We start from the raw sequence: 20509 nt of genomic DNA, 5'->3' as shown, positions 1-20509 counted from the left end.
TTTAAGTTTTTACTTTTTTAAATAGATTAGACGTAAAATGTTGATAAACACTGCTTATGACCATACCAGGTTGAATGCACCCGATCTCGTCCGATCTCGGAAGTTAAGCAACGTCGGGATTGGTTAGTACTTGTATGGGTGACCGCATAGGAATTCCAATTGTCATAGGCAAAATATGATTTATAAAATATATTTAAATGTTAACATTTTTGAAGATTTTAGACCAAAAAATGTTGACCAATACTGTCTACGACCATACCAGGTTGAATGCACCCGATCTCGTCCGATCTCGGAAGTTAAGCAACGTCGGGATTGGTTAGTACTTGGATGGGTGACCGCCTAGGAATACCAATTGTCGTAGGCACAATATGATTTATTTAAGTTTTACATTTTTAAATAGATTAGACCATAAATGTTGACCAATACTGTCCACGACCATACCAGGTTGAATGCACCCGATCTCGTCCGATCTCGGAAGTTAAGCAACGTCGGGATTGGTTAGTACTTGGATGGGTGACCGCCTAGGAATACCAATTGTCGTAGGCACAATATGATTTATTTAAGTTTTTACATTTTTAAATAGATTAGACCATAAATGTTGACGATTACTGTCTACGACCATACCAGGTTGAATGCACCCGACCTCGTCCGATCTCGGAAGTTAAGCAATGTCGGGATTGGTTAGTACTTGGATGGGTGACCGCCTAGGAATACCAATTGTTGTAGGCATAATATCATTTATTTAAGTTTTTACATTTTTAAATAGATTAGACCATAAATGTTGACCAATACTGTCTACGACCATACCAGGTTGAATGCTCCCGATCTCGTCCGATCTCGGATGTCAAGCAACGTCGGGATTGGTTAGTACTTGGATGGGTGACCGCCTAGGAATACCAATTGTCGTAGGCAAAATATGATTTATTTAAGATTTTACATTTTTAAATAGATTAGACCAAAAAATGTTGACCAATACTGGCTACGAACATACCAGGTATAATGCACCCGATCTCGTCCGATCTCGGAAGTAAAGCAACGTCGGGATTGGTTAGTACTTGGATGGGTGACCGCCTAGGAATACCAATTGTCGTAGGCAAAATATGATTTATTTAAGTTTTTACATTTTTAAATAGATTAGACCAAAAAATGTTGACCAATACTGGCTACGACCATACCAGGTTGAATGCACCCGATCTCGTCCGATCTCGGAAGTTAAGCAACGTCGGGATTGGTTAGTACTTGGATGGGTGACCGCATAGGAATTCCAATTGTCATAGGCAAAATATGATTTATAAAATATATTTAAATGTTAACATTTTTGAAGATTTTAGACCAAAAAATGTTGACCAATACTGTGTACGACCATACCAGGTTGAATGCACCCGATCTCGTCCGATCTCGGAAGTTAAGCAACGTCGGGATTGTCATAGGCAAAATATGATTTTTAAAATATATTTAAATGTTAACATTTTTAAAGATTTTAGACCAAAAAATGTTGACCAATACTGTCTACGACCATACCAGGTTGAATGCACCCGATCTCGTCCGATCTCGGAAGTTAAGCAACGTCGGGATTGGTTAGTACTTGGATGGGTGACCGCCTAGGAATACCAATTGTCGTAGGCATAATATCATTTATTTAAGTTTTTACATTTTTAAATAGATTAGACCATAAATGTTGACCAATACTGTCTACGACCATACCAGGTTGAATGCACCCGATCTCGTCCGATCTCGGAAGTTAAGCAACGTCGGGATTGGTTAGTACTTGGATGGGTGACCGCCTAGGAATACCAATTGTCGTAGGCAAAATATGATTTATTTAAGTTTTTACATTTTTAAATAGATTAGACCAAAAAATGTTGACCAATACTGGCTACGAACATACCAGGTTGAATGCACCCGATCTCGTCCGATCTCGGAAGTTAAGCAACGTCGGGATTGGTTAGTACTTGGATGGGTGACCGCCTAGGAGTACCAATTGTCGTAGGTAAAATATGATTTATTTAAGTTTTTACATTTTTATATAGTTTAGACCTAAAAATGTTGACCAATACTGGCTACGACCATACCAGGTTGAATGCACCCGATCTCGTCCGATCACGGAAGTTAAGCAACGTCGGGATTGGTTAGTACTTGGATGGGTGACCACCTAGGAATACCAATTGTCGTAGGCACAATATGATTTGTTTAAGTTTTTACATTTTTAAATAGATTAGACCATAAATGTTGTCCAATACTGTCTACGACCATACCAGGTTGAATGCACCCGATCTCGTCCGATCTCGGAAGTTAAGCAACGTCGGGATTGGTTAGTACTTGGATGGGTGACCGCCTAGGAATACCAATTGTCGTAGGCACAATATGATTTGTTTAAGTTTTTACATTTTTAAATAGATTAGACCATAAATGTTGACCAATACTGTCTACGACCATACCAGGTTGAATGCACCCGATCTCGTCCGATCTCGAATACTGTCTACGACCATACCAGGTTGAATGCACCCGATCTCGTCCGATCTCGGAAGTTAAGCAACGTCGGGATTGGTTAGTACTTGGATGGGTGACCGCCTAGGAGTACCAATTGTCGTAGGCAAAATATGATTTATTTAAGTTTTTACTTTTTTAAATAGATTAGAGGTAAAATGTTGAGAAATACTGCTTACGACCATACCAGGTTGAATGCACCAGATCTCGTCCGATCTCGGAAGTTAAGCAACGTCGGGATTGGTTATTACTTGGATGGGTGACCGCATAGGAATTCCAATTGTCATAGGCAAAATATGATTTATAAAATATATTTATATGTTAACATTTTTGAAGATTTTAGACCAAAAAATGTTGACCAATACTGTGTACGACCATACCAGGTTGAATGCACCCGATCTCGTCCGATCTCGGAAGTTAAGCAACGTCGGGATTGGTTAGTACTTGGATGGGTGTCCGCCTAGCAATACGAATTGTCATAGGCAAAATATGATTTATTTAAGTTTTTACATTTTTAAATAGATTAGACCATAAATGTTGACCAATACTGTCTACGACCATACCAGGTTGAATGCACCCGATCTCGTCCGATCTTGGAAGTTAAGCAACGTCGGGATTGGTTAGTACTTGGATGGGAGACGGGCCTAGGAATACCAATTGTCATAGGCAAAATATGATTTTTAAAATATATTTAAATGTTAATATTTTTAAAGATTTTAGACCAAAAAATGTTGACCAATACTGTCTACGACCATACCAGGTTGAATGCACCCGATCTCGTCCGATCTCGGAAGTTAAGCAACGTCGGGATTGGTTAGTACTTGGATGGGTGACCGCCTAGGAGTACCAATTGTCGTAGGTAAAATATGATTTATTTAAGTTTTTACATTTTTAAATAGTTTAGACCTAAAAATGTTGACCAATACTGGCTACGACCATACCAGGTTGAATGCACCCGATCTCGTCCGATCTCGGAAGTTAAGCAACGTCGGGATTGGTTAGTACTTGGATGGGTGACCACCTAGGAATACCAATTGTCGTAGGCACAATATGATTTGTTTAAGTTTTTACATTTTTAAATAGATTAGACCATAAATGTTGACCAATACTGTCTACGACCATACCAGGTTGAATGCACCCGATCTCGTCCGATCTCGGAAGTTAAGCAACGTCGGGATTGGTTAGTACTTGGATGGGTGTCCGCCTAGCAATACGAATTGTCATAGGCAAAATATGATTTTTAAAATATATTTAAATGTTAACATTTTTAAAGATTTTAGACCAAAAAATGTTGACCAATACTGTCTACGACCAAACCAGGTGGAATGTACCCGATCTCGTCCGATCTCGGAAGTTAAGCAACATCGGGATTGGTTGCTACTTGGATGGGTGACCGCCTAGGAATACCAATTGTCATAGGCAAAATATGATTTTTTAAATATATTTGAATGTTAAAATTTTTAAAGATTTTAGACCAAAAAATGTTGACCACTACTGTCTACGACCATACCAGGTTGAATGCACCCGATCTCGTCCGATCTCGGAAGTTAAGCAACGTCGGGATTGGTTAGTACTTGGATGGGTGACCGCCTAGGAATACCAATTGTCGTAGGCACAATATGATTTGTTTAAGTTTTTACATTTTTAAATAGATTAAACCATAAATGTTGACCAATACTGTCTACGACCATACCAGGTTGAATGCACCCGATCTCGTCCGATCTCGGAAGTTAAGCAACGTCGGGATTGGTTAGTACTTGGATGGGTGACCGCCTAGGAATACCAATTGTCGTAGGCATAATATCATTTATTTAAGTTTTTACATTTTTAAATAGATTAGACCATAAATGTTGACCAATACTGTCTACGACCATACCAGGTTGAATGCACCCGATCTCGTCCGATCTCGGAAGTTAAGCAACGTCGGGATTGGTTAGTACTTGGATGGGTGACCGCCTAGGAATACCAATTGTCGTAGGCAAACTTTGATTTATTTAAGTTTTTACATTTTTAAATAGATTAGACCAAAAAATGTTGACCAATACTGGCTACGAACATACCAGGTTGAATGCACCCGATCTCGTCCGATCTCGGAAGTTAAGCAACGTCGGGATTGGTTAGTACTTGGATGGGTGACCGCCTAGGAGTACCAATTGTCGTAGGCAAAATATGATTTATTTAAGTTTTTACATTTTTAAATAGATTAGACCTAAAAATGTTGACCAATACTGGCTACGACCATACCAGGTTGAATGCACCCGATCTCGTCCGATCTCGGAAGTTAAGCAACGTCGGGATTGGTTAGTACTTGGATAGGTGACCACCTAGGAATACCAATTGTCGTAGGCACAATATGATTTGTTTAAGTTTTTACATTTTTAAATAGATTAGACCATAAATGTTGACCAATACTGTCTACGACCATACCAGGTTGAATGCACCCGATCTCGTCCGATCTCGGAAGTTAAGCAACGTCGGGATTGGTTAGTACTTGGATGGGTGACCACCTAGGAATACCAATTGTCGTAGGCACAATATGATTTGTTTAAGTTTTTACATTTTTAAATAGATTAGACCAAAAAATGTTGACCAATACTGGCTACGAACATACCAGGTATAATGCACCCGATCTCGTCCGATCTCGGAAGTAAAGCAACGTCGGGATTGGTTAGTACTTGGATGGGTGACCGCCTAGGAATACCAATTGTCGTAGGCAAAATATGATTTATTTAAGTTTTTACATTTTTAAATAGATTAGACCAAAAAATGTTGACCAATACTGGCTACGACCATACCAGGTTGAATGCACCCGATCTCGTCCGATCTCGGAAGTTAAGCAACGTCGGGATTGGTTAGTACTTGGATGGGTGACCGCATAGGAATTCCAATTGTCATAGGCAAAATATGATTTATTTAAGTTTTTACATTTTTAAATAGATTAGACCAAAAAATGTTGACCAATACTGGCTACGACCATACCAGGTTGAATGCACCCGATCTCGTCCGATCTCGGAAGTTAAGCAACGTCGGGATTGGTTAGTACTTGGATGGGTGACCGCATAGGAATTCCAATTGTCATAGGCAAAATATGATTTATAAAATATATTTAAATGTTAACATTTTTGAAGATTTTAGACCAAAAAATGTTGACCAATACTGTGTACGACCATACCAGGTTGAATGCACCCGATCTCGTCCGATCTCGGAAGTTAAGCAACGTCGGGATTGTCATAGGCAAAATATGATTTTTAAAATATATTTAAATGTTAACATTTTTAAAGATTTTAGACCAAAAAATGTTGACCAATACTGTCTACGACCATACCAGGTTGAATGCACCCGATCTCGTCCGATCTCGGAAGTTAAGCAACGTCGGGATTGGTTAGTACTTGGATGGGTGACCGCCTAGGAATACCAATTGTCGTAGGCATAATATCATTTATTTAAGTTTTTACATTTTTAAATAGATTAGACCATAAATGTTGACCAATACTGTCTACGACCATACCAGGTTGAATGCACCCGATCTCGTCCGATCTCGGAAGTTAAGCAACGTCGGGATTGGTTAGTACTTGGATGGGTGACCGCCTAGGAATACCAATTGTCGTAGGCAAAATATGATTTATTTAAGTTTTTACATTTTTAAATAGATTAGACCAAAAAATGTTGACCAATACTGGCTACGAACATACCAGGTTGAATGCACCCGATCTCGTCCGATCTCGGAAGTTAAGCAACGTCGGGATTGATTAGTACTTGGATGGGTGACCGCCTAGGAGTACCAATTGTCGTAGGTAAAATATGATTTAATTAAGTTTTTACATTTTTATATAGTTTAGACCTAAAAATGTTGACCAATACTGGCTACGACCATACCAGGTTGAATGCACCCGATCTCGTCCGATCACGGAAGTTAAGCAACGTCGGGATTGGTTAGTACTTGGATGGGTGACCACCTAGGAATACCAATTGTCGTAGGCACAATATGATTTGTTTAAGTTTTTACATTTTTAAATAGATTAGACCATAAATGTTGTCCAATACTGTCTACGACCATACCAGGTTGAATGCACCCGATCTCGTCCGATCTCGGAAGTTAAGCAACGTCGGGATTGGTTAGTACTTGGATGGGTGACCGCCTAGGAATACCAATTGTCGTAGGCACAATATGATTTGTTTAAGTTTTTACATTTTTAAATAGATTAGACCATAAATGTTGACCAATACTGTCTACGACCATACCAGGTTGAATGCACCCGATCTCGTCCGATCTTGGAAGTTAAGCAACGTCGGGATTGGTTAGTACTTGGATGGGTGACGGGCCTAGGAATACCAATTGTCATAGGCAAAATATGATTTTTAAAATATATTTAAATGTTAATATTTTTAAAGATTTTAGACCAAAAAATGTTGACCAATACTGTCTACGACCATACCAGGTTGAATGCACCCGATCTCGTCCGATCTCGGAAGTTAAGCAACGTCGGGATTGGTTAGTACTTGGATGGGTGACCGCCTAGGAGTACCAATTGTCGTAGGAACAAAATGATTTATTTAAGTTTTTTACATTTTTAAATAGAATAGACCATAAATGTTGACCAATACTGTCTACGAGCATACCAGGTTGAATGCACCCGATCTCGTCCGATCTCGGAAGTTAAGCAACTTTGGGATTGGTTAGTACTTGGATGGGTGACCGCCTAGGAATACCAATTGTCATAGGCAAAATATGATTTTTAAAATATATTTAAATGTTAACATTTTTAAAGATTTTAGACCAAAAAATGTTGACCAATACTGTCTACGATCACACCAGGTTGAATGCACCCGATCTCGTCCGATCTCGGAAGTTAAGCAACTTTGGGATTGGTTAGTACTTGGATGGGTGACCGCCTAGGAATACCAATTGTCATAGGCAAAATATGATTTTTAAAATATATTTAAATGTTAACATTTTTAAAGATTTTAGACCAAAAAATGTTGACCAATACTGTCTACGATCACACCAGGTTGAATGCACCCGATCTCGTCCGATCTCGGAAGTTAAGCAACGTCGGGATTGGTTAGTACTTGGATGGGTGACCGCCTAGGAGTACCAATTGTCGTAGGCAAAATATGATTTATTTAAGTTTTTACATTTTTAAATAGATTAGACCTAAAAATGTTGACCAATACTGGCTACGACCATACCAGGTTGAATGCACCCGATCTCGTCCGATCTCGGAAGTTAAGCAACGTCGGGATTGGTTAGTACTTGGATGGGTGACCACCTAGGAATACCAATTGTCGTAGGCACAATATGATTTGTTTAAGTTTTTACATTTTTAAATAGATTAGACCATAAATGTTGACCAATACTGTCTACGACCATACCAGGTTGAATGCACCCGATCTCGTCCGATCTCGGAAGTTAAGCAACGTCGGGATTGGTTAGTACTTGGATGGGTGACCACCTAGGAATACCAATTGTCGTAGGCACAATATGATTTGTTTAAGTTTTTACATTTTTAAATAGATTAGACCATAAATGTTGACCAATACTGTCTACGACCATACCAGGTTGAATGCACCCGATCTCGTCCGATCTCGGAAGTTAAGCAACTTTGGGATTGGTTAGTACTTGGATGGGTGACCGCCTAGGAATACCAATTGTCATAGGCAAAATACGATTTTTAAAATATATTTAAATGTTAACATTTTTAAAGATTTTAGACCAAAAAATGTTGACCAATACTGTCTACGACCATACCAGGTTGAATGCACCCGATCTCGTCCGATCTCGGAAGTTAAGCAATGTCGGGATTGGTTAGTACTTGGATGGGTGACCGCCTAGGAATACCAATTGTCGTAGGCAAAATATGATTTATTTAAGTTTTTACTTTTTTAAATAGATTAGACGTAAAATGTTGAGAAATACTGCTTACGACCATACCAGGTTGAATGCACCCGATCTCGTCCGATCTCGGAAGTCAAGCAACGTCGGGATTGGTTAGTACTTGGATGGGTGACCGCATAGGAATTCCAATTGTCATAGGCAAAATATGATTCCTAAAATATATTTAAATGTTAACATTTTTAAAGATTTTAGACCAAAAAATGTTGACCAATACTGTCTACGACCACACCAGGTTGAATGCACCCGATCTCGTCCGATCTCGGAAGTTAAGCAACTTTGGGATTGGTTAGTACTTGGATGGGTGACCGCCTAGGAATACCAATTGTCATAGGCAAAATACGATTTTTAAAATATATTTAAATGTTAACATTTTTAAAGATTTTAGACCAAAAAATGTTGACCAATACTGTCTACGACCATACCAGGTTGAATGCACCCGATCTCGTCCGATCTCGGAAGTTAAGCAATGTCGGGATTGGTTAGTACTTGGATGGGTGACCGCATAGGAATTCCAATTGTCATAGGCAAAATATGATTTATAAAATATATTTAAATGTTAACATTGTTGAAGATTTTAGACCAAAAAATGTTGACCAATACTGTGTACGACCATACCAGGTTGAATGCACCCGATCTCGTCCGATCTCGGAAGTTAAGCAACGTCGGGATTGGTTAGTACTTGGATGGGTGACCGCCTAGGAATACCAATTGTCGTAGGCATAATATCATTTATTTAAGTTTTTACATTTTTAAATAGATTAGACGATAAATGTTGACCAATACTGTCTACGACCGTACCAGGTTGAATGCACCCGATCTCGTCCGATCTCGGAAGTTAAGCAACGTCGGGATTGGTTAGTACTTGGATGGGTGACCGCCTAGGAATACCAATTGTCGTAGGCAAAATATGATTTATTTAAGTTTTTACATTTTTAAATAGATTAGACCAAAAAATGTTGACCAATACTGGCTACGAACATACCAGGTTGAATGCACCCGATCTTGTCCGATCTCGGAAGTTAAGCAACGTCGGGATTGGTTAGTACTTGGATGGGTGACCGCCTAGGAATACCAATTATCGTAGGCAAAATATGATTTATTTAAGTTTTTACATTTTTAAATAGATTAGACCAAAAAATGTTGACCAATACTGGCTACGAACATACCAGGTTGAATGCACCCGATCTCGTCCGATCTCGGAAGTTAAGCAACGTCGGGATTGGTTAGTACTTGGATGGGTGACCGCCTAGGAGTACCAATTGTCGTAGGCAAAATATGATTTATTTAAGTTTTTACATTTTTAAATAGATTAGACCTAAAAATGTTGACCAATACTGGCTACGACCATACCAGGTTGAATGCACCCGATCTCGTCCGATCTCGGAAGTTAAGCAACGTCGGGATTGGTTAGTACTTGGATGGGTGACCACCTAGGAATACCAATTGTCGTAGGCACAATATGATTTGTTTAAGTTTTTACATTTTTAAGTAGATTAGACCATAAATGTTGACCAATACTGTCTACGACCATACCAGGTTGAATGCACCCGATCTCGTCCGATCTCGGAAGTTAAGCAACGTCGGGATTGGTTAGTACTTGGATGGGTGACCGCCTAGGAATACCAATTGTCGTAGGCAAAATATGATTTATAAAATATATTTAAATGTTAACATTTTTGAAGATTTTAGACCAAAAAATGTTGACCAATAGTGTCTACGACCATACCAGATTGAATGCACCCGATCTCGTCCGATCTCGGAAGTTAAGCAACGTCGGGATTGGTTAGTACTTGGATGGGTGTCCGCCTAGCAATACGAATTGTCATAGGCAAAATATGATTTATTTAAGTTTTTACATTTTTAAATAGATTAGACCATAAATGTTGACCAATACTGTCTACGACCATACCAGGTTGAATGCACCCGATCTCGTCCGATCTTGGAAGTTAAGCAACGTCGGGATTGGTTAGTACTTGGATGGGTGACGGGCCTAGGAATACCAATTGTCATAGGCAAAATATGATTTTTAAAATATATTTAAATGTTAATATTTTTAAAGATTTTAGACCAAAAAATGTTGACCAATACTGTCTACGACCATACCAGGTTGAATGCACCCGATCTCGTCCGATCTCGGAAGTTAAGCAACGTCGGGATTGGTTAGTACTTGGATGGGTGACCGCCTAGGAGTACCAATTGTCGTAGGAACAATATGATTTATTTAAGTTTTTTACATTTTTAAATAGAATAGACCATAAATGTTGACCAATACTGTCTACGACCATACCAGGTTGAATGCACCCGATCTCGTCCGATCTCGGAAGTTAAGCAACTTTGGGATTGGTTAGTACTTGGATGGGTGACCGCCTAGGAATACCAATTGTCATAGGCAAAATATGATTTTTAAAATATATTTAAATGTTAACATTTTTAAAGATTTTAGACCAAAAAATGTTGACCAATACTGTCTACGATCACACCAGGTTGAATGCACCCGATCTCGTCCGATCTCGGAAGTTAAGAAACTTTGGGATTGGTTAGTACTTGGATGGGTGACCGCCTAGGAATACCAATTGTCATAGGCAAAATATTATTTTTAAAATATATTTAAATGTTTACATTTTTAAAGATTTTAGACCAAAAAATGTTGACCAATATTGTCTACGACCATACCAGGTTGAATGCACCCGATCTCGTCCGATCTCGGAAGTTAAGCAATGTCGGGATTGGTTAGTACTTGGATGGGTGACCGCATAGGAATTCCAATTGTCATAGGCAAAATATGATTTACAAAATATATTTAAATGTTAACATTGTTGAAGATTTTAGACCAAAAAATGTTGACCAATACTGTCTACGACCATACCAGGTTGAATGCACCCGATCTCGTCCGATCTCGGAAGTTAAGCAACGTCGGGATTGGTTAGTTCTTGGATGGGTGTCCGCCTAGCAATACGAATTGTCATAGGCAAAATATGATTTTTAAAATATATTTAAATGTTAACATTGTTAAAGATTTTAGACCAAAAAATGTTGACCAATACTGTCTACGACCATACCAGGTTGAATGCACCCGATCTCGTCCGATCTCGGAAGTTAAGCAACGTCGGGATTGGTTAGTACTTGGATGGGTGACCGCCTAGGAATACCAATTGTCGTAGGCATAATATCATTTATTTAAGTTTTTACATTTTTAAATAGATTAGACCATAAATGTTGACCAATACTGTATACGACCATACCAGGTTGAATGCACCCGATCTCGTCCGATCTCGGAAGTTAAGCAACGTCGGGATTGGTTAGTACTTGGATGGGTGACCGCCTAGGAATACCAATTGTCGTAGGCAAAATATGATTTATTTAAGTTTTTACATTTTTAAATAGATTAGACCAAAAAATGTTGACCAATACTGGCTACGAACATACCAGGTTGAATGCACCCGATCTCGTCCGATCTCGGAAGTTAAGCAACGTCGGGATTGGTTAGTACTTGGATGGGTGACCGCCTAGGAGTACCAATTGTCGTAGGCAAAATATGATTTATTTAAGTTTTTACATTTTTAAATAGATTAGACCTAAAAATGTTGACCAATACTGGCTACGACCATACCAGGTTGAATGCACTCGATCTCGTCCGATCTCGGAAGTTAAGCAACGTCGGGATTGGTTAGTACTTGGATGGGTGACCACCTAGGAATACCAATTGTCGTAGGCACAATATGATTTGTTTAAGTTTTTACATTTTTAAATAGATTAGACCATAAATGTTGACCAATACTGTCTACGACCATACCAGGTTGAATGCACCCGATCTCGTCCGATCTCGGAAGTTAAGCAACGTCGGGATTGGTTAGTACTTGGATGGGTGACCGCCTAGGAATACCAATTGTCGTAGGCACGATATGATTTGTTTAAGTTTTTACATTTTTAAATAGATTAGACCATAAATGTTGACCAATACTGTCTACGACCATACCAGGTTGAATGCACCCGATCTCGTCCGATCTCGGAAGTTAAGCAACGTCGGGATTGGTTAGTACTTGGATGGGTGACCACCTAGGAATACCAATTGTCGTAGGCACAATATGATTTGTTTAAGTTTTTACATTTTTAAATAGATTAGACCATAAATGTTGACCAATACTGTCTACGACCATACCAGGTTGAATGCACCCGATCTCGTCCGATCTCGGAAGTTAAGCAATGTCGGGATTGGTTAGTACTTGGATGGGTGACCGCATAGGAATTCCAATTGTCATAGGCAAAATATGATTTATAAAATATATTTAAATGTTAACATTGCTGAAGATTTTAGACCAAAAAATGTTGACCAATACTGTCTACGACCATACCAGGTTGAATGCACCCGATCTCGTCCGATCTCGGAAGTTAAGCAACGTCGGGATTGGTTAGTACTTGGATGGGTGACCGCCTAGGAATACCAATTGTCGTAGGCATAATATCATTTATTTAAGTTTTTACATTTTTAAATAGATTAGACCATAAATGTTGACCAATACTGTCTACGACCGTACCAGGTTGAATGCACCCGATCTCGTCCGATCTCGGAAGTTAAGCAACGTCGGGATTGGTTAGTACTTGGATGGGTGACCGCCTAGGAATACCAATTGTCGTAGGCAAAATATGATTTATTTAAGTTTTTACATTTTTAATTAGATTAGACCAAAAAATGTTGACCAATACTGGCTACGAACATACCAGGTTGAATGCACCCGATCTTGTCCGATCTCGGAAGTTAAGCAACGTCGGGATTGGTTAGTACTTGGATGGGTGACCGCCTAGGAATACCAATTGTCGTAGGCAAAATATGATTTATTTAAGTTTTTACATTTTTAAATAGATTAGACCAAAAAATGTTGACCAATACTGGCTACGAACATACCAGGTTGAATGCACCCGATCTCGTCCGATCTCGGAAGTTAAGCAATGTCGGGATTGGTTAGTACTTGGATGGGTGACCGCCTAGGAGTACCAATTGTCGTAGGCAAAATATGATTTATTTAAGTTTTTACATTTTTAAATAGATTAGACCTAAAAATGTTGACCAATACTGGCTACGACCATACCAGGTTGAATGCACCCGATCTCGTCCGATCTCGGAAGTTAAGCAACGTCGGGATTGGTTAGTACTTGGATGGGTGACCACCTAGGAATACCAATTGTCGTAGGCACAATATGATTTGTTTAAGTTTTTACATTTTTAAATAGATTAGACCATAAATGTTGACCAATACTGTCTACGACCATACCAGGTTGAATGCACCCGATCTCGTCCGATCTCGGAAGTTAAGCAACGTCGGGATTGGTTAGTACTTGGATGGGTGACCGCCTAGGAATGCCAATTGTCGTAGGCAAAATATGATTTATAAAATATATTTAAATGTTAACATTTTTGAAGATTTTAGACCAAAAAATGTTGACCAATAGTGTCTACGACCATACCAGATTGAATGCACCCGATCTCGTCCGATCTCGGAAGTTAAGCAACGTCGGGATTGGTTAGTACTTGGATGGGTGTCCGCCTAGCAATACGAATTGTCATAGGCAAAATATGATTTATTTAAGTTTTTACATTTTTAAATAGATTAGACCATAAATGTTGACCAATACTGTCTACGACCATACCAGGTTGAATGCACCCGATCTCGTCCGATCTCGGAAGTTAAGCAATGTCGGGATTGGTTAGTACTTGGATGGGTGACCGCATAGGAATTCCAATTGTCATAGGCAAAATATGATTTATAAAATATATTTAAATGTTAACATTGTTGAAGATTTTAGACCAAAAAATGTTGACCAATACTGTCTACGACCATACCAGGTTGAATGCACCCGATCTCGTCCGATCTCGGAAGTTAAGCAACGTCGGGATTGGTTAGTACTTGGATGGGTGACCGCCTAGGAATACCAATTGTCGTAGGCATAATATCATTTATTTAAGTTTTTACATTTTTAAATAGATTAGACCATAAATGTTGACCAATACTGTCTACGACCGTACCAGGTTGAATGCACCCGATCTCGTCCGATCTCGGAAGTTAAGCAACGTCGGGATTGGTTAGTACTTGGATGGGTGACCGCCTAGGAATACCAATTGTCGTAGGCAAAATATGATTTATTTAAGTTTTTACATTTTTAATTAGATTAGACCAAAAAATGTTGACCAATACTGGCTACGAACATACCAGGTTGAATGCACCCGATCTTGTCCGATCTCGGAAGTTAAGCAACGTCGGGATTGGTTAGTACTTGGATGGGTGACCGCCTAGGAATACCAATTGTCGTAGGCAAAATATGATTTATTTAAGTTTTTACATTTTTAAATAGATTAGACCAAAAAATGTTGACCAATACTGGCTACGAACATACCAGGTTGAATGCACCCGATCTCGTCCGATCTCGGAAGTTAAGCAATGTCGGGATTGGTTAGTACTTGGATGGGTGACCGCCTAGGAGTACCAATTGTCGTAGGCAAAATATGATTTATTTAAGTTTTTACATTTTTAAATAGATTAGACCTAAAAATGTTGACCAATACTGGCTACGACCATACCAGGTTGAATGCACCCGATCTCGTCCGATCTCGGAAGTTAAGCAACGTCGGGATTGGTTAGTACTTGGATGGGTGACCACCTAGGAATACCAATTGTCGTAGGCACAATATGATTTGTTTAAGTTTTTACATTTTTAAATAGATTAGACCATAAATGTTGACCAATACTGTCTACGACCATACCAGGTTGAATGCACCCGATCTCGTCCGATCTCGGAAGTTAAGCAACGTCGGGATTGGTTAGTACTTGGATGGGTGACCGCCTAGGAATGCCAATTGTCGTAGGCAAAATATGATTTATAAAATATATTTAAATGTTAACATTTTTGAAGATTTTAGACCAAAAAATGTTGACCAATAGTGTATACGACCATACCAGATTGAATGCACCCGATCTCGTCCGATCTCGGAAGTTAAGCAACGTCGGGATTGGTTAGTACTTTGATGGGTGTCCGCCTAGCAATACGAATTGTCATAGGCAAAATATGATTTATTTAAGTTTTTACATTTTTAAATAGATTAGACCATAAATGTTGACCAATACTGTCTACGACCATACCAGGTTGAATGCACCCGATCTCGTCCGATCTTGGAAGTTAAGCAACGTCGGGATTGGTTAGTACTTGGATGGGTGACGGGCCTAGGAATACCAATTGTCATAGGCAAAATATGATTTTTAAAATATATTTAAATGTTAATATTTTTAAAGATTTTAGACCAAAAAATGTTGACCAATACTGTCTACGACCATACCAGGTTGAATGCACCCGATCTCGTCCGATCTCGGAAGTTAAGCAACGTCGGGATTGGTTAGTACTTGGATGGGTGACCGCCTAGGAGTACCAATTGTCGTAGGAACAATATGATTTATTTAAGTTTTTTACATTTTTAAATCGAATAGACCATAAATGTTGACCAATTCTGTCTACGACCATACCAGGTTGAATGCACCCGATCTCGTCCGATCTCGGAAGTTAAGCAACTTTGGGATTGGTTAGTACCTGGATGGGTGACCGCCTAGGAATACCAATTGTCATAGGCAAAATATGATTTTTAAAATATATTTAAATGTTAACATTTTTAAAGATTTTAGACCAAAAAATGTTGACCAATACTGTCTACGATCACACCAGGTTGAATGCACCCGATCTCGTCCGATCTCGGAAGTTAAGCAACTTTGGGATTGGTTAGTACTTGGATGGGTGACCGCCTAGGAATACCAATTGTCATAGGCAAAATATTATTTTTAAAATATATTTAAATGTTAACATTTTTAAAGATTTTAGACCAAAAAATGTTGACCAATACTGTCTACGACCATACCAGGTTGAATGCACCCGATCTCGTCCGATCTCGGAAGTTAAGCAATGTCGGGATTGGTTAGTACGTGGATGGGTGACCGCATAGTAATTCCAATTGTCATAGGCAAAATATGATTTACAAAATATATTTAAATGTTAACATTGTTGAAGATTTTAGACCAAAAAATGTTGACCAATACTGTCTACGACCATACCAGGTTGAATGCACCCGATCTCGTCCGATCTCGGAAGTTAAGCAACGTCGGGATTGGTTAGTTCTTGGATGGGTGTCCGCCTAGCAATACGAATTGTCATAGGCAAAATATGATTTTTAAAATATATTTAAATGTTAACATTTTTAAAGATTTTAGACCAAAAAATGTTGACCAATACTGTCTACGACCATACCAGGTTGAATGCACCCGATCTCGTCCGATCTCGGAAGTTAAGCAACGTCGGGATTGGTTAGTACTTGGATGGGTGACCGCCTAGGAATACCAATTGTCGTAGGCATAATATCATTTATTTAAGTTTTTACATTTTTAAATAGATTAGACCATAAATGTTGACCAATACTGTCTACGACCATACCAGGTTGAATGCACCCGATCTCGTCCGATCTCGGAAGTTAAGCAACGTCGGGATTAGTTAGTACTTGGATGGGTGACCGCCTAGGAATACCAATTGTCGTAGGCAAAATATGATTTATATAAGTTTTTACATTTTTAAATAGATTAGACCAAAAAATGTTGACCAATACTGGCTACGAACATACCAGGTTGAATGCACCCGATCTCGTCCGATCTCGGAAGTTAAGCAACGTCGGGATTGGTTAGTACTTGGATGGGTGACCGCCTAGGAGTACCAATTGTCGTAGGCAAAATATGATTTATTTAAGTTTTTACATTTTTAAATAGATTAGACCTAAAAATGTTGACCAATACTGGCTACGACCATACCAGGTTGAATGCACCCGATCTCGTCCGATCTCGGAAGTTAAGCAACGTCGGGATTGGTTAGTACTTGGATGGGTGACCACCTAGGAATACCAATTGTCGTAGGCACAATATGATTTGTTTAAGTTTTTACATTTTTAAATAGATTAGACCATAAATGTTGACCAATACTGTCTACGACCATACCAGGTTGAATGCACCCGATCTCGTCCGATCTCGGAAGTTAAGCAACGTCGGGATTGGTTAGTACTTGGATGGGTGACCGCCTAGGAATACCAATTGTCGTAGGCACAATATGATTTGTTTAAGTTTTTACATTTTTAAATAGATTAGACCATAAATGTTGACCAATACTGTCTACGACCATACCAGGTTGAATGCACCCGATCTCGTCCGATCTCGGAAGTTAAGCAACGTCGGGATTGGTTAGTACTTGGATGGGTGACCGCCTAGGAATACCAATTGTCGTAGGCAAAATATGATTTATTTAAGTTTTTACTTTTTTAAATAGATTAGACGTAAAATGTTGAGAAATACTGCTTACGACCATACCAGGTTGAATGCACCCGATCTCGTCCGATCTCGGAAGTTAAGCAACGTCGGAATTGGTTATTACTTGGATGGGTGACCGCATAGGAATTCCAATTGTCATAGGCAAAATATGATTTATAAAATATATTTATATGTTAACATTTTTGAAGATTTTAGACCAAAAAATGTTGACCAATACTGTGTACGACCATACCAGGTTGAATGCACCCGATCTCGTCCGATCTCGGAAGTTAAGCAACGTCTGGATTGGTTAGTACCTGGATGGGTGTCCGCCTAGCAATACGAATTGTCATAGGCAAAATATGATTTTTAAAATATATTTAAATGTTAACATTTTTAAAGATTTTAGACCAAAAAATGTTGACCAATACTGTCTACGACCAAACCAGGTTGAATGCACCCGATCTCGTCCGATCTCGGAAGTTAAGCAACATCGGGATTGGTTGCTACTTGGATGGGTGACCGCCTAGGAATACCAATTGTCATAGGCAAAATATGATTTTTTAAATATATTTGAACGTTAACATTTTTAAAGATTTTAGACCAAAAAATGTTGACCACTACTGTCTACGACCATACCAGGTTGAATGCACCCGATCTCGTCCGATCTCGGAAGTTAAGCAACGTCGGGATTGGTTAGTACTTGGATGGGTGACCGCCTAGGAATACCAATTGTCGTAGGCACAATATGATTTGTTTAAGTTTTTACATTTTTAAATAGATTAGACCATAAATGTTGACCAATACTGTCTACGACCATACCAGGTTGAATGCACCCGATCTCGTCCGATCTCGGAAGTTAAGCAACGTCGGGATTGGTTAGTACTTGGATGGGTGACCGCCTAGGAATACCAATTGTCGTAGGCATAATATCATTTATTTAAGTTTATACATTTTTAAATAGATTAGACCATAAATGTTGACCAATACTGTCTACGACCATACCAGGTTGAATGCACCCGATCTCGTCCGATCTCGGAAGTTAAGCAACGTCGGGATTGGTTAGTACTTGGATGGGTGACCGCCTAGGAATACCAATTGTCGTAGGCAAAATATGATTTATTTAAGTTTTTACATTTTTAAATAGATTAGACCAAAAAATGTTGACCAATACTGGCTACGAACATACCAGGTTGAATGCACCCGATCTCGTCCGATCTCGGAAGTTAAGCAACGTCGGGATTGGTTAGTACTTGGATGGGTGACCGCCTAGGAGTACCAATTGTCGTAGGCAAAATATGATTTATTTAAGTTTTTACATTTTTAAATAGATTAGACCTAAAAATGTTGACCAATACTGGCTACGACCATACCAGGTTGAATGCACCCGATCTCGTCCGATCTCGGAAGTTAAGCAACGTCGGGATTGGTTAGTACTTGGATGGGTGACCACCCAGGAATACCAATTGTCGTAGGCACAATATGATTTGTTTAAGTTTTTACATTTTTAAATAGATTACACCATAAATGTTGACCAATACTGTCTACGACCATACCAGGTTGAATGCACCCGATCTCGTCCGATCTCGGAAGTTAAGCAACGTCGGGATTGGTTAGTACTTGGATGGGTGACCGCCTAGGAATACCAATTGTCGTAGGCAAAATATGATTTATTTAAGTTTTTACTTTTTTAAATAGGTTAGACGTAAAATGTTGAGAAATACTGCTTACGACCATACCAGGTTGAATGCACCCGATCTCTTCCGATCTCGGAAGTCAAGCAACGTCGGGATTGGTTAGTACTTGGATGGGTGACCGCATAGGAATTCCAATTGTCATAGGCAAAATATGATTCCTAAAATATATTTAAATGTTAACATTTTTAAAGATTTTAGACCAAAAAATGTTGACCAATACTGTCTACGACCACACCAGGTTGAATGCACCCGATCTCGTCCGATCTCGGAAGTTAAGCAACTTTGGGATTGGTTAGTACTTGGATGGGTGACCGCCTAGGAATACCAATTGTCATAGGCAAAATATGATTTTTAAAATATATTTAAATGTTAATATTTTTAAAGATTTTAGACCAAAAAATGTTGACCAATACTGTCTACGACCATACCAGGTTGAATGCACCCGATCTCGTCCGATCTCGGAAGTTAAGCAATGTCGGGATTGGTTAGTACTTGGATGGGTGACCGCATAGGAATTCCAATTGTCATAGGCAAAATATGATTTATAAAATATATTTAAATGTTAACATTGTTGAAGATTTTAGACCAAAAAATGTTGACCAATACTGTCTACGACCATACCAGGTTGAATGCACCCGATCTCGTCCGATCTCGGAAATTAAGCAACGTCGGGATTGGTTAGTACTTGGATGGGTGACCGCCTAGGAATACCAATTGTCGTAGGCATAATATCATTTATTTAAGTTTTTACATTTTTAAATAGATTAGACCATAAATGTTGACCAATACTGTCTACGACCGTACCAGGTTGAATGCACCCCGATCTCGTCCGATCTCGGAAGTTAAGCAACGTCGGGATTGGTTAGTACTTGGATGGGTGACCGCCTAGGAATACCAATTGTCGTAGGCAAAATATGATTTATTTAAGTTTTTACATTTTTAAATAGATTAGACCAAAAAATGTTGACCAATACTGGCTACGAACATACCAGGTTGAATGCACCCGATCTCGTCCGATCTCGGAAGTTAAGCAACGTCGGGATTGGTTAGTACTTGGATGGGTGACCGCCTAGGAGTACCAATTGTCGTAGGCAAAATATGATTTA

At 39.0% G+C, this 20509-nt stretch overlaps 61 non-coding genes and 47 pseudogenes across 61 annotated transcripts; all 108 read left to right on the top strand.

Annotated features, from left to right (window-relative positions):
* Positions 1 to 52: 52 nt before the first annotated feature.
* LOC146152464 (5S ribosomal RNA) lies at positions 53 to 171 on the top strand. The gene has a single exon (XR_014497681.1). It is a non-coding gene; the product is annotated as a 5S ribosomal RNA (ribosomal RNA).
* A 74-nt stretch (positions 172 to 245) lies between these two features.
* On the top strand, positions 246 to 364 carry LOC146152463 (5S ribosomal RNA). Its single transcript, XR_014498591.1, has one exon. It is a non-coding gene; the product is annotated as a 5S ribosomal RNA (ribosomal RNA).
* A 63-nt stretch (positions 365 to 427) lies between these two features.
* LOC146152462 (5S ribosomal RNA) lies at positions 428 to 546 on the top strand. Its single transcript, XR_014496795.1, has one exon. It is a non-coding gene; the product is annotated as a 5S ribosomal RNA (ribosomal RNA).
* A 64-nt stretch (positions 547 to 610) lies between these two features.
* Positions 611 to 729, top strand: LOC146152461 (5S ribosomal RNA). Its single transcript, XR_014498343.1, has one exon. It is a non-coding gene; the product is annotated as a 5S ribosomal RNA (ribosomal RNA).
* A 64-nt stretch (positions 730 to 793) lies between these two features.
* LOC146152460 (5S ribosomal RNA) lies at positions 794 to 912 on the top strand (annotated as a pseudogene).
* Positions 913 to 977: 65 nt separating this feature from the next.
* On the top strand, positions 978 to 1096 carry LOC146152459 (5S ribosomal RNA; annotated as a pseudogene).
* A 65-nt stretch (positions 1097 to 1161) lies between these two features.
* Positions 1162 to 1280, top strand: LOC146152458 (5S ribosomal RNA; annotated as a pseudogene).
* Positions 1281 to 1507: 227 nt separating this feature from the next.
* On the top strand, positions 1508 to 1626 carry LOC146152457 (5S ribosomal RNA). Its single transcript, XR_014498590.1, has one exon. It is a non-coding gene; the product is annotated as a 5S ribosomal RNA (ribosomal RNA).
* A 64-nt stretch (positions 1627 to 1690) lies between these two features.
* On the top strand, positions 1691 to 1809 carry LOC146152456 (5S ribosomal RNA). Its single transcript, XR_014498589.1, has one exon. It is a non-coding gene; the product is annotated as a 5S ribosomal RNA (ribosomal RNA).
* A 65-nt stretch (positions 1810 to 1874) lies between these two features.
* On the top strand, positions 1875 to 1993 carry LOC146152455 (5S ribosomal RNA; annotated as a pseudogene).
* A 65-nt stretch (positions 1994 to 2058) lies between these two features.
* On the top strand, positions 2059 to 2177 carry LOC146152454 (5S ribosomal RNA; annotated as a pseudogene).
* Positions 2178 to 2241: 64 nt separating this feature from the next.
* On the top strand, positions 2242 to 2360 carry LOC146152453 (5S ribosomal RNA). The gene has a single exon (XR_014498588.1). It is a non-coding gene; the product is annotated as a 5S ribosomal RNA (ribosomal RNA).
* Positions 2361 to 2477: 117 nt separating this feature from the next.
* Positions 2478 to 2596, top strand: LOC146152452 (5S ribosomal RNA). Its single transcript, XR_014495639.1, has one exon. It is a non-coding gene; the product is annotated as a 5S ribosomal RNA (ribosomal RNA).
* A 64-nt stretch (positions 2597 to 2660) lies between these two features.
* On the top strand, positions 2661 to 2779 carry LOC146152451 (5S ribosomal RNA; annotated as a pseudogene).
* A 74-nt stretch (positions 2780 to 2853) lies between these two features.
* On the top strand, positions 2854 to 2972 carry LOC146152450 (5S ribosomal RNA; annotated as a pseudogene).
* Positions 2973 to 3036: 64 nt separating this feature from the next.
* Positions 3037 to 3156, top strand: LOC146152449 (5S ribosomal RNA; annotated as a pseudogene).
* Positions 3157 to 3230: 74 nt separating this feature from the next.
* On the top strand, positions 3231 to 3349 carry LOC146152448 (5S ribosomal RNA). Its single transcript, XR_014496446.1, has one exon. It is a non-coding gene; the product is annotated as a 5S ribosomal RNA (ribosomal RNA).
* A 65-nt stretch (positions 3350 to 3414) lies between these two features.
* LOC146152447 (5S ribosomal RNA) lies at positions 3415 to 3533 on the top strand. Its single transcript, XR_014495986.1, has one exon. It is a non-coding gene; the product is annotated as a 5S ribosomal RNA (ribosomal RNA).
* A 64-nt stretch (positions 3534 to 3597) lies between these two features.
* Positions 3598 to 3716, top strand: LOC146152446 (5S ribosomal RNA; annotated as a pseudogene).
* Positions 3717 to 3790: 74 nt separating this feature from the next.
* On the top strand, positions 3791 to 3909 carry LOC146152445 (5S ribosomal RNA; annotated as a pseudogene).
* A 74-nt stretch (positions 3910 to 3983) lies between these two features.
* LOC146152444 (5S ribosomal RNA) lies at positions 3984 to 4102 on the top strand. Its single transcript, XR_014498587.1, has one exon. It is a non-coding gene; the product is annotated as a 5S ribosomal RNA (ribosomal RNA).
* A 64-nt stretch (positions 4103 to 4166) lies between these two features.
* Positions 4167 to 4285, top strand: LOC146152443 (5S ribosomal RNA). The gene has a single exon (XR_014498586.1). It is a non-coding gene; the product is annotated as a 5S ribosomal RNA (ribosomal RNA).
* Positions 4286 to 4349: 64 nt separating this feature from the next.
* Positions 4350 to 4468, top strand: LOC146152442 (5S ribosomal RNA). Its single transcript, XR_014498585.1, has one exon. It is a non-coding gene; the product is annotated as a 5S ribosomal RNA (ribosomal RNA).
* A 65-nt stretch (positions 4469 to 4533) lies between these two features.
* Positions 4534 to 4652, top strand: LOC146152441 (5S ribosomal RNA; annotated as a pseudogene).
* A 65-nt stretch (positions 4653 to 4717) lies between these two features.
* On the top strand, positions 4718 to 4836 carry LOC146152440 (5S ribosomal RNA). The gene has a single exon (XR_014498152.1). It is a non-coding gene; the product is annotated as a 5S ribosomal RNA (ribosomal RNA).
* A 64-nt stretch (positions 4837 to 4900) lies between these two features.
* LOC146152439 (5S ribosomal RNA) lies at positions 4901 to 5019 on the top strand. Its single transcript, XR_014495692.1, has one exon. It is a non-coding gene; the product is annotated as a 5S ribosomal RNA (ribosomal RNA).
* Positions 5020 to 5084: 65 nt separating this feature from the next.
* Positions 5085 to 5203, top strand: LOC146152438 (5S ribosomal RNA; annotated as a pseudogene).
* Positions 5204 to 5268: 65 nt separating this feature from the next.
* Positions 5269 to 5387, top strand: LOC146152437 (5S ribosomal RNA; annotated as a pseudogene).
* A 65-nt stretch (positions 5388 to 5452) lies between these two features.
* Positions 5453 to 5571, top strand: LOC146152436 (5S ribosomal RNA; annotated as a pseudogene).
* A 227-nt stretch (positions 5572 to 5798) lies between these two features.
* On the top strand, positions 5799 to 5917 carry LOC146152435 (5S ribosomal RNA). The gene has a single exon (XR_014498584.1). It is a non-coding gene; the product is annotated as a 5S ribosomal RNA (ribosomal RNA).
* Positions 5918 to 5981: 64 nt separating this feature from the next.
* Positions 5982 to 6100, top strand: LOC146152434 (5S ribosomal RNA). The gene has a single exon (XR_014498582.1). It is a non-coding gene; the product is annotated as a 5S ribosomal RNA (ribosomal RNA).
* A 65-nt stretch (positions 6101 to 6165) lies between these two features.
* Positions 6166 to 6284, top strand: LOC146152433 (5S ribosomal RNA; annotated as a pseudogene).
* Positions 6285 to 6349: 65 nt separating this feature from the next.
* Positions 6350 to 6468, top strand: LOC146152432 (5S ribosomal RNA; annotated as a pseudogene).
* Positions 6469 to 6532: 64 nt separating this feature from the next.
* Positions 6533 to 6651, top strand: LOC146152431 (5S ribosomal RNA). Its single transcript, XR_014498581.1, has one exon. It is a non-coding gene; the product is annotated as a 5S ribosomal RNA (ribosomal RNA).
* Positions 6652 to 6715: 64 nt separating this feature from the next.
* On the top strand, positions 6716 to 6835 carry LOC146152430 (5S ribosomal RNA; annotated as a pseudogene).
* Positions 6836 to 6909: 74 nt separating this feature from the next.
* On the top strand, positions 6910 to 7028 carry LOC146152429 (5S ribosomal RNA). The gene has a single exon (XR_014497010.1). It is a non-coding gene; the product is annotated as a 5S ribosomal RNA (ribosomal RNA).
* Positions 7029 to 7093: 65 nt separating this feature from the next.
* LOC146152428 (5S ribosomal RNA) lies at positions 7094 to 7212 on the top strand. Its single transcript, XR_014497812.1, has one exon. It is a non-coding gene; the product is annotated as a 5S ribosomal RNA (ribosomal RNA).
* Positions 7213 to 7286: 74 nt separating this feature from the next.
* LOC146152427 (5S ribosomal RNA) lies at positions 7287 to 7405 on the top strand. Its single transcript, XR_014497631.1, has one exon. It is a non-coding gene; the product is annotated as a 5S ribosomal RNA (ribosomal RNA).
* Positions 7406 to 7479: 74 nt separating this feature from the next.
* Positions 7480 to 7598, top strand: LOC146152426 (5S ribosomal RNA). The gene has a single exon (XR_014497487.1). It is a non-coding gene; the product is annotated as a 5S ribosomal RNA (ribosomal RNA).
* A 65-nt stretch (positions 7599 to 7663) lies between these two features.
* Positions 7664 to 7782, top strand: LOC146152425 (5S ribosomal RNA). Its single transcript, XR_014495985.1, has one exon. It is a non-coding gene; the product is annotated as a 5S ribosomal RNA (ribosomal RNA).
* A 64-nt stretch (positions 7783 to 7846) lies between these two features.
* On the top strand, positions 7847 to 7965 carry LOC146152424 (5S ribosomal RNA). The gene has a single exon (XR_014495681.1). It is a non-coding gene; the product is annotated as a 5S ribosomal RNA (ribosomal RNA).
* A 64-nt stretch (positions 7966 to 8029) lies between these two features.
* LOC146152423 (5S ribosomal RNA) lies at positions 8030 to 8148 on the top strand. The gene has a single exon (XR_014495730.1). It is a non-coding gene; the product is annotated as a 5S ribosomal RNA (ribosomal RNA).
* A 74-nt stretch (positions 8149 to 8222) lies between these two features.
* LOC146152422 (5S ribosomal RNA) lies at positions 8223 to 8341 on the top strand. The gene has a single exon (XR_014495999.1). It is a non-coding gene; the product is annotated as a 5S ribosomal RNA (ribosomal RNA).
* Positions 8342 to 8405: 64 nt separating this feature from the next.
* Positions 8406 to 8524, top strand: LOC146152421 (5S ribosomal RNA; annotated as a pseudogene).
* A 74-nt stretch (positions 8525 to 8598) lies between these two features.
* On the top strand, positions 8599 to 8717 carry LOC146152420 (5S ribosomal RNA). Its single transcript, XR_014497044.1, has one exon. It is a non-coding gene; the product is annotated as a 5S ribosomal RNA (ribosomal RNA).
* Positions 8718 to 8791: 74 nt separating this feature from the next.
* Positions 8792 to 8910, top strand: LOC146152419 (5S ribosomal RNA; annotated as a pseudogene).
* Positions 8911 to 8984: 74 nt separating this feature from the next.
* LOC146152418 (5S ribosomal RNA) lies at positions 8985 to 9103 on the top strand. Its single transcript, XR_014497064.1, has one exon. It is a non-coding gene; the product is annotated as a 5S ribosomal RNA (ribosomal RNA).
* Positions 9104 to 9167: 64 nt separating this feature from the next.
* LOC146152417 (5S ribosomal RNA) lies at positions 9168 to 9286 on the top strand. The gene has a single exon (XR_014496655.1). It is a non-coding gene; the product is annotated as a 5S ribosomal RNA (ribosomal RNA).
* Positions 9287 to 9351: 65 nt separating this feature from the next.
* LOC146152416 (5S ribosomal RNA) lies at positions 9352 to 9470 on the top strand (annotated as a pseudogene).
* Positions 9471 to 9535: 65 nt separating this feature from the next.
* Positions 9536 to 9654, top strand: LOC146152415 (5S ribosomal RNA; annotated as a pseudogene).
* Positions 9655 to 9719: 65 nt separating this feature from the next.
* On the top strand, positions 9720 to 9838 carry LOC146152414 (5S ribosomal RNA). Its single transcript, XR_014495984.1, has one exon. It is a non-coding gene; the product is annotated as a 5S ribosomal RNA (ribosomal RNA).
* A 64-nt stretch (positions 9839 to 9902) lies between these two features.
* LOC146152413 (5S ribosomal RNA) lies at positions 9903 to 10021 on the top strand. Its single transcript, XR_014498580.1, has one exon. It is a non-coding gene; the product is annotated as a 5S ribosomal RNA (ribosomal RNA).
* A 74-nt stretch (positions 10022 to 10095) lies between these two features.
* Positions 10096 to 10214, top strand: LOC146152412 (5S ribosomal RNA; annotated as a pseudogene).
* Positions 10215 to 10278: 64 nt separating this feature from the next.
* On the top strand, positions 10279 to 10398 carry LOC146152411 (5S ribosomal RNA; annotated as a pseudogene).
* A 74-nt stretch (positions 10399 to 10472) lies between these two features.
* On the top strand, positions 10473 to 10591 carry LOC146152410 (5S ribosomal RNA). The gene has a single exon (XR_014497009.1). It is a non-coding gene; the product is annotated as a 5S ribosomal RNA (ribosomal RNA).
* A 65-nt stretch (positions 10592 to 10656) lies between these two features.
* On the top strand, positions 10657 to 10775 carry LOC146152409 (5S ribosomal RNA). Its single transcript, XR_014495729.1, has one exon. It is a non-coding gene; the product is annotated as a 5S ribosomal RNA (ribosomal RNA).
* Positions 10776 to 10849: 74 nt separating this feature from the next.
* LOC146152408 (5S ribosomal RNA) lies at positions 10850 to 10968 on the top strand (annotated as a pseudogene).
* A 74-nt stretch (positions 10969 to 11042) lies between these two features.
* LOC146152407 (5S ribosomal RNA) lies at positions 11043 to 11161 on the top strand (annotated as a pseudogene).
* Positions 11162 to 11235: 74 nt separating this feature from the next.
* Positions 11236 to 11354, top strand: LOC146152406 (5S ribosomal RNA; annotated as a pseudogene).
* Positions 11355 to 11428: 74 nt separating this feature from the next.
* Positions 11429 to 11547, top strand: LOC146152405 (5S ribosomal RNA). Its single transcript, XR_014498579.1, has one exon. It is a non-coding gene; the product is annotated as a 5S ribosomal RNA (ribosomal RNA).
* A 64-nt stretch (positions 11548 to 11611) lies between these two features.
* LOC146152404 (5S ribosomal RNA) lies at positions 11612 to 11730 on the top strand. The gene has a single exon (XR_014496667.1). It is a non-coding gene; the product is annotated as a 5S ribosomal RNA (ribosomal RNA).
* Positions 11731 to 11795: 65 nt separating this feature from the next.
* Positions 11796 to 11914, top strand: LOC146152403 (5S ribosomal RNA; annotated as a pseudogene).
* Positions 11915 to 11979: 65 nt separating this feature from the next.
* On the top strand, positions 11980 to 12098 carry LOC146152402 (5S ribosomal RNA). The gene has a single exon (XR_014497330.1). It is a non-coding gene; the product is annotated as a 5S ribosomal RNA (ribosomal RNA).
* Positions 12099 to 12162: 64 nt separating this feature from the next.
* On the top strand, positions 12163 to 12281 carry LOC146152401 (5S ribosomal RNA). The gene has a single exon (XR_014498578.1). It is a non-coding gene; the product is annotated as a 5S ribosomal RNA (ribosomal RNA).
* Positions 12282 to 12345: 64 nt separating this feature from the next.
* Positions 12346 to 12464, top strand: LOC146152400 (5S ribosomal RNA). The gene has a single exon (XR_014495670.1). It is a non-coding gene; the product is annotated as a 5S ribosomal RNA (ribosomal RNA).
* Positions 12465 to 12528: 64 nt separating this feature from the next.
* LOC146152399 (5S ribosomal RNA) lies at positions 12529 to 12647 on the top strand (annotated as a pseudogene).
* A 74-nt stretch (positions 12648 to 12721) lies between these two features.
* On the top strand, positions 12722 to 12840 carry LOC146152398 (5S ribosomal RNA). The gene has a single exon (XR_014498577.1). It is a non-coding gene; the product is annotated as a 5S ribosomal RNA (ribosomal RNA).
* Positions 12841 to 12904: 64 nt separating this feature from the next.
* Positions 12905 to 13023, top strand: LOC146152397 (5S ribosomal RNA). Its single transcript, XR_014496654.1, has one exon. It is a non-coding gene; the product is annotated as a 5S ribosomal RNA (ribosomal RNA).
* Positions 13024 to 13088: 65 nt separating this feature from the next.
* On the top strand, positions 13089 to 13207 carry LOC146152396 (5S ribosomal RNA; annotated as a pseudogene).
* A 65-nt stretch (positions 13208 to 13272) lies between these two features.
* LOC146152395 (5S ribosomal RNA) lies at positions 13273 to 13391 on the top strand (annotated as a pseudogene).
* A 65-nt stretch (positions 13392 to 13456) lies between these two features.
* LOC146152394 (5S ribosomal RNA) lies at positions 13457 to 13575 on the top strand. Its single transcript, XR_014495983.1, has one exon. It is a non-coding gene; the product is annotated as a 5S ribosomal RNA (ribosomal RNA).
* A 64-nt stretch (positions 13576 to 13639) lies between these two features.
* LOC146152393 (5S ribosomal RNA) lies at positions 13640 to 13758 on the top strand. Its single transcript, XR_014495868.1, has one exon. It is a non-coding gene; the product is annotated as a 5S ribosomal RNA (ribosomal RNA).
* Positions 13759 to 13832: 74 nt separating this feature from the next.
* On the top strand, positions 13833 to 13951 carry LOC146152392 (5S ribosomal RNA; annotated as a pseudogene).
* Positions 13952 to 14015: 64 nt separating this feature from the next.
* Positions 14016 to 14134, top strand: LOC146152391 (5S ribosomal RNA; annotated as a pseudogene).
* A 74-nt stretch (positions 14135 to 14208) lies between these two features.
* Positions 14209 to 14327, top strand: LOC146152390 (5S ribosomal RNA). The gene has a single exon (XR_014498576.1). It is a non-coding gene; the product is annotated as a 5S ribosomal RNA (ribosomal RNA).
* Positions 14328 to 14391: 64 nt separating this feature from the next.
* Positions 14392 to 14510, top strand: LOC146152389 (5S ribosomal RNA). Its single transcript, XR_014496653.1, has one exon. It is a non-coding gene; the product is annotated as a 5S ribosomal RNA (ribosomal RNA).
* A 65-nt stretch (positions 14511 to 14575) lies between these two features.
* Positions 14576 to 14694, top strand: LOC146152388 (5S ribosomal RNA; annotated as a pseudogene).
* A 65-nt stretch (positions 14695 to 14759) lies between these two features.
* LOC146152387 (5S ribosomal RNA) lies at positions 14760 to 14878 on the top strand (annotated as a pseudogene).
* Positions 14879 to 14943: 65 nt separating this feature from the next.
* Positions 14944 to 15062, top strand: LOC146152386 (5S ribosomal RNA). The gene has a single exon (XR_014495982.1). It is a non-coding gene; the product is annotated as a 5S ribosomal RNA (ribosomal RNA).
* Positions 15063 to 15126: 64 nt separating this feature from the next.
* LOC146152385 (5S ribosomal RNA) lies at positions 15127 to 15245 on the top strand. Its single transcript, XR_014495867.1, has one exon. It is a non-coding gene; the product is annotated as a 5S ribosomal RNA (ribosomal RNA).
* Positions 15246 to 15319: 74 nt separating this feature from the next.
* LOC146152384 (5S ribosomal RNA) lies at positions 15320 to 15438 on the top strand (annotated as a pseudogene).
* Positions 15439 to 15502: 64 nt separating this feature from the next.
* LOC146152383 (5S ribosomal RNA) lies at positions 15503 to 15622 on the top strand (annotated as a pseudogene).
* A 74-nt stretch (positions 15623 to 15696) lies between these two features.
* LOC146152382 (5S ribosomal RNA) lies at positions 15697 to 15815 on the top strand. The gene has a single exon (XR_014497008.1). It is a non-coding gene; the product is annotated as a 5S ribosomal RNA (ribosomal RNA).
* Positions 15816 to 15880: 65 nt separating this feature from the next.
* Positions 15881 to 15999, top strand: LOC146152381 (5S ribosomal RNA). Its single transcript, XR_014495819.1, has one exon. It is a non-coding gene; the product is annotated as a 5S ribosomal RNA (ribosomal RNA).
* A 74-nt stretch (positions 16000 to 16073) lies between these two features.
* Positions 16074 to 16192, top strand: LOC146152380 (5S ribosomal RNA). The gene has a single exon (XR_014497630.1). It is a non-coding gene; the product is annotated as a 5S ribosomal RNA (ribosomal RNA).
* A 74-nt stretch (positions 16193 to 16266) lies between these two features.
* On the top strand, positions 16267 to 16385 carry LOC146152379 (5S ribosomal RNA; annotated as a pseudogene).
* A 74-nt stretch (positions 16386 to 16459) lies between these two features.
* LOC146152378 (5S ribosomal RNA) lies at positions 16460 to 16578 on the top strand (annotated as a pseudogene).
* Positions 16579 to 16652: 74 nt separating this feature from the next.
* Positions 16653 to 16771, top strand: LOC146152377 (5S ribosomal RNA). The gene has a single exon (XR_014498575.1). It is a non-coding gene; the product is annotated as a 5S ribosomal RNA (ribosomal RNA).
* Positions 16772 to 16835: 64 nt separating this feature from the next.
* Positions 16836 to 16954, top strand: LOC146152376 (5S ribosomal RNA). The gene has a single exon (XR_014497059.1). It is a non-coding gene; the product is annotated as a 5S ribosomal RNA (ribosomal RNA).
* A 65-nt stretch (positions 16955 to 17019) lies between these two features.
* Positions 17020 to 17138, top strand: LOC146152375 (5S ribosomal RNA; annotated as a pseudogene).
* Positions 17139 to 17203: 65 nt separating this feature from the next.
* Positions 17204 to 17322, top strand: LOC146152374 (5S ribosomal RNA). Its single transcript, XR_014495980.1, has one exon. It is a non-coding gene; the product is annotated as a 5S ribosomal RNA (ribosomal RNA).
* Positions 17323 to 17386: 64 nt separating this feature from the next.
* Positions 17387 to 17505, top strand: LOC146152373 (5S ribosomal RNA). The gene has a single exon (XR_014498574.1). It is a non-coding gene; the product is annotated as a 5S ribosomal RNA (ribosomal RNA).
* A 64-nt stretch (positions 17506 to 17569) lies between these two features.
* On the top strand, positions 17570 to 17688 carry LOC146152372 (5S ribosomal RNA). The gene has a single exon (XR_014498573.1). It is a non-coding gene; the product is annotated as a 5S ribosomal RNA (ribosomal RNA).
* Positions 17689 to 17752: 64 nt separating this feature from the next.
* On the top strand, positions 17753 to 17871 carry LOC146152371 (5S ribosomal RNA; annotated as a pseudogene).
* Positions 17872 to 17945: 74 nt separating this feature from the next.
* On the top strand, positions 17946 to 18064 carry LOC146152370 (5S ribosomal RNA; annotated as a pseudogene).
* A 74-nt stretch (positions 18065 to 18138) lies between these two features.
* LOC146152369 (5S ribosomal RNA) lies at positions 18139 to 18257 on the top strand (annotated as a pseudogene).
* Positions 18258 to 18331: 74 nt separating this feature from the next.
* Positions 18332 to 18450, top strand: LOC146152368 (5S ribosomal RNA). Its single transcript, XR_014498571.1, has one exon. It is a non-coding gene; the product is annotated as a 5S ribosomal RNA (ribosomal RNA).
* Positions 18451 to 18514: 64 nt separating this feature from the next.
* On the top strand, positions 18515 to 18633 carry LOC146152367 (5S ribosomal RNA). Its single transcript, XR_014498570.1, has one exon. It is a non-coding gene; the product is annotated as a 5S ribosomal RNA (ribosomal RNA).
* A 64-nt stretch (positions 18634 to 18697) lies between these two features.
* LOC146152366 (5S ribosomal RNA) lies at positions 18698 to 18816 on the top strand. Its single transcript, XR_014498569.1, has one exon. It is a non-coding gene; the product is annotated as a 5S ribosomal RNA (ribosomal RNA).
* Positions 18817 to 18881: 65 nt separating this feature from the next.
* LOC146152365 (5S ribosomal RNA) lies at positions 18882 to 19000 on the top strand (annotated as a pseudogene).
* A 65-nt stretch (positions 19001 to 19065) lies between these two features.
* Positions 19066 to 19184, top strand: LOC146152364 (5S ribosomal RNA). Its single transcript, XR_014496625.1, has one exon. It is a non-coding gene; the product is annotated as a 5S ribosomal RNA (ribosomal RNA).
* Positions 19185 to 19248: 64 nt separating this feature from the next.
* LOC146152363 (5S ribosomal RNA) lies at positions 19249 to 19367 on the top strand. The gene has a single exon (XR_014498568.1). It is a non-coding gene; the product is annotated as a 5S ribosomal RNA (ribosomal RNA).
* Positions 19368 to 19431: 64 nt separating this feature from the next.
* On the top strand, positions 19432 to 19550 carry LOC146152362 (5S ribosomal RNA; annotated as a pseudogene).
* A 74-nt stretch (positions 19551 to 19624) lies between these two features.
* On the top strand, positions 19625 to 19743 carry LOC146152361 (5S ribosomal RNA). The gene has a single exon (XR_014497043.1). It is a non-coding gene; the product is annotated as a 5S ribosomal RNA (ribosomal RNA).
* Positions 19744 to 19817: 74 nt separating this feature from the next.
* Positions 19818 to 19936, top strand: LOC146152360 (5S ribosomal RNA; annotated as a pseudogene).
* A 74-nt stretch (positions 19937 to 20010) lies between these two features.
* Positions 20011 to 20129, top strand: LOC146152359 (5S ribosomal RNA). Its single transcript, XR_014497106.1, has one exon. It is a non-coding gene; the product is annotated as a 5S ribosomal RNA (ribosomal RNA).
* A 64-nt stretch (positions 20130 to 20193) lies between these two features.
* Positions 20194 to 20313, top strand: LOC146152358 (5S ribosomal RNA; annotated as a pseudogene).
* A 65-nt stretch (positions 20314 to 20378) lies between these two features.
* LOC146152357 (5S ribosomal RNA) lies at positions 20379 to 20497 on the top strand (annotated as a pseudogene).
* Positions 20498 to 20509: the final 12 nt, after the last annotated feature.

The sequence above is a fragment of the Ascidiella aspersa genome, chromosome 4 (genome assembly GCF_963924565.1).
Source record: "Ascidiella aspersa chromosome 4, kaAscAspe10.2, whole genome shotgun sequence".
Taxonomy (NCBI): Eukaryota; Metazoa; Chordata; class Ascidiacea; order Phlebobranchia; family Ascidiidae; genus Ascidiella; species Ascidiella aspersa.
This window is presented reverse-complemented; position numbering and strand designations above follow the sequence as displayed.